The sequence below is a fragment of the Felis catus genome, chromosome F2, assembly GCF_018350175.1.
Source record: "Felis catus isolate Fca126 chromosome F2, F.catus_Fca126_mat1.0, whole genome shotgun sequence".
NCBI classification, from domain to species: domain Eukaryota; kingdom Metazoa; phylum Chordata; class Mammalia; order Carnivora; family Felidae; genus Felis; species Felis catus.
In genome coordinates this window covers 6873368-6879586 of record NC_058385.1, presented here as the reverse complement: position 1 = coordinate 6879586, position 6219 = coordinate 6873368, and the positions used below count along the sequence as shown (strand labels likewise).

Here is a 6219-nt window from a genome sequence, read left to right as displayed (position 1 = left end):
AAAAATAAATAAACGTTGAAAAAAAAAATTAAAAATAAAAAAAAATATTTTAGCCTGTTCATCTGACTTGATATCTTTTCTGTTGACTCACGATCCAAAGTTAAAGGAAAGGTAGATTTGGGGGACTTCCCTTGGTTTTGTGAATAGCTTCTTATATGACAGGAGGAAGGGGGCACCTGGGTGGCTCAGTTGGTTGAGCATCTGACTCTTGATCTCAGCTCAGGGTAGGATCTCATGGTTCGTGGGTTCCAGCCGCACTCGGGATTCTCGCTGACAATGCGGAGCCTGCTTGGGATTCTCCCCCCCTCTCTGCCCCTATCCCACTCACTTTCTATCTCTCTCTCAAAATAAATAAACTTAAAAAAAATTTTTTTATATTAAATAAATAAACAAACAAACCAACAAGAGGAAAGATGCTCACTTTTTGGATGTAAGGACACCATCAGAGAGTAACTTACTTGCAGACATTTGGGGAATTAACAAAGGGAAACTTTGGACTTCACTTACTGTTGGCTTCCATGTTTCAAGATTTTCTTGCAACCTAGACTAAAAGAATGTATAGTAAATCCCCACAACTCAGAGAATGGCATTCAAATATAGGTCACACATACTAGGGATACAGGAAATATGTTTTTATCTATTGTTACTTACTCTAGCTTCAAAAAGAAAAAAAAAACTTGGCTTGTTTCTTTGTAAATGTTCATGTATATTTTATACCTTTTATCTAATTAAACTATGTGGGTTTTTGTTTCTAGATCAGGAAGTGTAAAAGTGAAAGATTTGTAAGTAATTTCTTTCAGATAAAAAAGAGAATGAAGGGGCTCCTGGGTGGCTCAGTCGGTTGAGCGGCCAACTTAGGCTCAGGTCATGATCTCGCAGTTTGTGAGTTTGAGCCCCGCGTCAGGCTCTGTGCTGACAGCTCAGAGCCTGGAGCCTGCTTCAGATTCTGTGTCCCCCTCTCTCTCCACCCCACCCCTGCTTGGGCTCTGTCTCTCTCTGTCTTTAAAAAATGAATAAACATTAAAAATTATTAAAAAAATAAAATAAATAGAATGAAGTATGCGTACTAACTCTTATGATGACAGTGTAATGATGCTTCTGTGTGATTAAGAGCTGCTTAAATACCTCATATGAGTGGTATCATACAGTGTATCCCCTTCTGTGACTGGCTCATTTTGCTTAACAGAACATTCTTGAGGTTCATTCATGTTTCAGCATGACAGAATTTTTTTTCCTTTTAAAGGCAGCATAATATTCCATTGTATGGCTATGCCACATTTTGGCGGGAAGTCACCAATGAGCAATTAGAAAAGGCTTCCTGAAGGAGATGCTGTCTAAACAGAGTCACAAAAGTGGGAGTTAGCAGAATAAGGGCAAACCCAAGGCACTTTTCCAGACAATCTGGGTGTGGAAGTATGAACATTTTCTAAGCCAACAGTTTCCAAGCTTTTTCATGGCAGGTAGGCTAAAGCCTCATGTCCAAAACAGACCAGATATGCAGTTTCTCCTACTGGGGAGACGAGAGGCAGAAACCTTGGTCTTCTCTCTTCTGTCTCACTGTTGTCATTGACCATGGACATGTTCGCCCTCATGATCACACAAGGGTAGCAGGTACCAAAAAAGAAGGGCCGCAAGGGCCTCTGTGGTTCTGGCAATGTCGTGTTTCTCCGTCAGCTCACCGGTTATGCAAGGGTTTCAATCTGATAAAATTCATCAACTACACCTTAAAGACATTATGCTAAATGAAATAAGCCAGGCACAGAAAAACACATGTTGTAGGGGTCCACTCAGATGACTTACACTTACAGGAGTCAAATTCAGAGAGACGGAAGGTAGCCCGGTGGCCGTCCAGGCCTAAGGGGAGGGGAAATGGGAAGCCAGTATCGAATGGGTGTGGGGTTTCATTCTGGGAAGTTGAAAAACTTCTGGAGGCGGAGAGTGGTGGTGGTTCCCCAACAATGTGTAGACCGAAGTGCACACCCAAAGATGGCTACGGTGGTAAATTTTGTGCCATGTATATTCTTTTTTTTTTTTTTTCAACGTTTATTTATTTTTGGGACAGAGAGAGACAGAGCATGAACGGGGGACGGGCAGAGAGAGAGGGAGACACAGAATCGGAAACAGGCTCCAGGCTCTGAGCCATCAGCCCAGAGCCCGACGCGGGGCTCGAACTCACGGACCGCGAGATCGTGACCTGGCTGAAGTCGGACGCTTAACCGACTGCGCCACCCAGGCGCCCCTGTGCCATGTATATTCTTAAGACAATTGGATTGAGAGAGAAAAATGGATCAAGCTAGATATTTACGATTTGTACACTTGGCTACATAGAAAAAAAATTTTTTTGTACGCCTCGTCAAATCATAGCTTTCATTGTTACTCTCTGGAAACTTTTGAAGCATGGTGTTTTTCCACTAGTTGGACCAGCAAATATTCCCATTTCATGAAGGGCCAAAGATAGTTCCTGCTTTTTCATATCCCCTCCCAAATCAAAAAACCTGAGATATGACGACCTTGGTGACTCCCTTACTGCTATTTCCTGAACCTTGTCGGTGGCTACTTATGCTTCTATTTACATTTCCCCTCTTCCAAAATGGTCTGTGCTGGCAGGCATGCCCTCCAGTAATAAGGAGACTCAGTGCTCACCCGGGTTTCCTCCCGGTGAGGGGACCCTGGGGTGAGACTGTCATCCAGGGCCAAGCTTTCAAAGATTCCGTGATTATCAGGAAACCTTCTTCAGCTGAGTGATTTTTTTTCTTAACTTCCTTGTCAGCAGAAATAATCCTCCTAAAATAAATTGTTCACCTTGGGCATGGAAATCAAGGGGAAAATGTTAGAAGATATTTATTTAAGATACTACTGGCGATTTATCATTATAATTTACTTAAGAAAACATTCGTGAGCCACTTCTTGAAAAGAAAGATCACTTACTCTTAAACAATGTAAGTTTTGGTGATGGTTCATAATTGTGTAATAACTACCCTAAGTCATAGAGAATTATTTATTTAGATAAAACTTAGATTTGCTACAATCGTGCTCTGAAATGGCACTATCCAGGTCGATTTTAATTTGGGAGAGGGGGGACTCTGTGTGTGTGTGTGTGTGTGTGTGTGTGTGTATGGTGTTCTGAATTCTCTTGGTTGATTTTAAAAAAAAATGGGGAAAATTAATCCTAAATTGTTTGAAACCCTATTTACTTAAATGTTGATTTGGCCATTTCTTTTTTTTTTTTAATGTGTATTTATTTTTGACAGAGAGAGAGAGAGAGAGAGAGAGACAGAGCATGAGTGGGGCTGGGGCAGAGAGAGGGAGACACAGAATCCGAAGCAGACTCCAGGCTCCGAGCTGTCAGCACAGAGCCCGACGCAGGGCTTGAACTCCAGACTGAGAGATCATGACCTGAGCCGAAGTCGGACGCTTAACCAACTGAGCCACCCAGGCGCCCCTTGACTTGGCCATTTCTTAATTGTATAAGTCAAAAAATAGCCAGGAAGTTAAAAATCCAGACTCTGTAGTGTGAATCCAGTAAAATAATATTTTTGTGGTTTTTATCTCGGACTTTTTATGATATTTTAAAATTTTTGCCATGTTGGTATAGTAGCATATGTGCTTTCTGATTTTTTAATATTAAGATAAATCCAGAGACTGTTTCTGCATCAATAGGTATGTCCTGAAACAGTAAAAACTATTCAGATTTACAAACCACCTACTAAAGCTACATTTTTATATGGTATGTAAAATTACTCTTCTTTATTTTTAAGTTGATGGCCATGCATGGAGAAGACCTACATTGATGGTCCATCTAACTGAATGTATCAAAATGATCTCTAAAAAGTTGAAAGGTTTAGGGGCGCCTGAGGGGCTCAGTCAGCTAAGCATCTGACTCTTGATCTCAGCTCAGACCTCGATCTCAGGCTCACGAGTTCAAGCCCTGCATTGGGCTCTGCGCTGGGCATGAAGCCTACTTAAAAATAAATAAATAGGGGCGCCTGGGTGGCGCAGTCGGTTAAGCGCCCGACTTCAGCCAGGTCACGATCTCGCGGTCCGTGAGTTCGAGCCCCGCGTCAGGCTCTGGGCTGATGGCTCGGAGCCTGGAGCCTGTTTCCGATTCTGTGTCTCCCTCTCTCTCTGCCCCTCCCCCGTTCATGCTCTGTCTCTCTCTGTCCCAAAAAATAAATAAACGTTGAAAAAAATTATAAAAAAAAATAAATAATAAATAAATAAAACCTAAAATCCTAAAAAAGAGAAAAGCTTAAAGGTGTAGCCAAACAACATTTTGTATACATTACGAATGGATTTATTTTCCTCTGACTTATTGTATGTATCACTATGAATAATACAAGCGTAGTCCTATCTAACAATTATTACGCATTTCATGTTTTCCAGGCACCTTTCCTGCACTATATTATCTCACTGAATCTTCACATTAGCCCTGTCGAATAGTACTATTTTTTAAAATTTTTGTTATTAAAGCGTAATTGCCATGGGATGGTTCTATTATTTGCCCTAATTTGAAGCACAGAGCTAACGTGTGACAAAGATAAGATGCTAGCTAGACGTCTTCTGAATTTCATAATAGCCGCGTAAGAGGCAGATAACACCAGGACAAGTTGAAGGGCCTGTGAAGGAAGACGTCTTTGTCCCTGGTCGACTCTGAATCCCTTCCTGCGTGGTGTGACGGTTCCATGTCTGGCCAACAGCCCATCTGCACTCACTTGGATACAAAGCCTATGAAACCGCCGACCATCACTGGCTTGGGGACAGGGGTCAGAACCTCTCCTCTCCACACCCTCCATCCCTCTTTTGAGCCTCTCGTGGGCAAGATTCCATCAACTACACAGAGAGCCCTGAGCTCTGCCCAGAGAGATAAAAAAGTCTGGCCAAAAAATCTGGTGCAAACTGGAGTCTACCCAATTTCCAGTGAAAAATAACTTTGAGGCTGAACTTTAATCTGTCACCACTTCAGTGAAGTAGAATTTAGACAGAACATCCCAGGATTTCCTGACTTTACCTTTTTTCTCTGAAGGAGAATGCTCCATGGCGCACTGCTAAGAGGATCAGCTGTCTTTAATGAAACTCTTGAATCGTCTTGGCTTTTGCAAATTTGCTGGAGGGAAATATCCAAAGGCTCCAAAGTTTCGTTTATTTTCAGAGCCTAAATTAATATCACTAGCTAAATCTGTGGAAGATTCTAACAAACAGCTAAAGCCGGGATAAGTGAGGTAATGTCTGCCTCTTAGGTTTTGGTAAGGAGTAAATGATATGATGAATATGTGTGAAAGGCTGAGCACAGTGTTACCATAACTGTGAGAGAACCTGTCTGTTAAAATACACTTTAAAGCAGCATTTTTGTAATTATGGGACCCAACATTTATGAAGCTTCTTCCATTAGAAGGTTCCTCGCTTTATTATTCGTTTTTTGTTTGCTTGTTTTACCCTGTAGGTTCTACCTATGCATATTAAAACCACAGATCAACACTCATACAAGAAACTCAGCTGAAAACACGATTGAAATTTTAGAGCCCTCACAATGCAAGTTGAGGCTTCTACTTAGGTCTCCTTTTGAATCAAACTCTAGTAAAGAAAAAAGAAACCTTTATTTGCCACTAAAATTTTCTTATTTGCATAAATATTATGTGACACTGGCTTATGCTTAAAAACAACTTATTATATAGTTGGGTTGCCAAAGGAATTGGAATTATTAGCTACAAGACTAAGCAAAGGCTGGGAACCAAAAGTGGGAATGGAATCTATTTTGCTCTTACAAGCAACTATTGTTGCTTGTCCTAATAAGCGCTAGAACTTTACGCTAAACAATAGCAAAAGTTCATATTGCAGATTTAAAAAATGCTCTACGCTACGTCTAGTCTAGTCTACGTAGTCAGTGGTGTTACACGGCCGACTAAGGCTATGCAGACGGGCCCTACAAACATTCTGCACACGTATTCATGTTGTTCCACTTCTACCGGGGTCTCCACGGCTGTCGATTCACAAGGACATATTATTGCCACAATTTCTTAACTCTGTGTTACAAATAACGAAACAGCACCAGCAGCTTTTCTGGCCCTCGCAGGCCACCATAGTTTGACAATCAGTAAAGACCACGTTTTAAGACAGTGCCAACATTCGATTTCATACTCATCTAAATACTTACAATTTAAATGTCGAACAACACCAAGTATTATCGAATGGAGACCTCTAATACACTGTTTATGAGAAAGA

At 41.2% G+C, this 6219-nt stretch overlaps 1 long non-coding RNA gene across 1 annotated transcript; it reads right to left on the bottom strand.

Annotated features, from left to right (window-relative positions):
- Positions 1-404: 404 nt before the first annotated feature.
- Positions 405-3097, bottom strand: LOC109495977. Its single transcript, XR_002151708.3, has 2 exons — positions 2644-3097; positions 405-546 (listed from the first exon to the last, which is right to left on the bottom strand). It is a non-coding gene; the product is annotated as an uncharacterized LOC109495977 (long non-coding RNA).
- Between the last annotated feature and the right edge of the window lie 3122 nt (positions 3098-6219).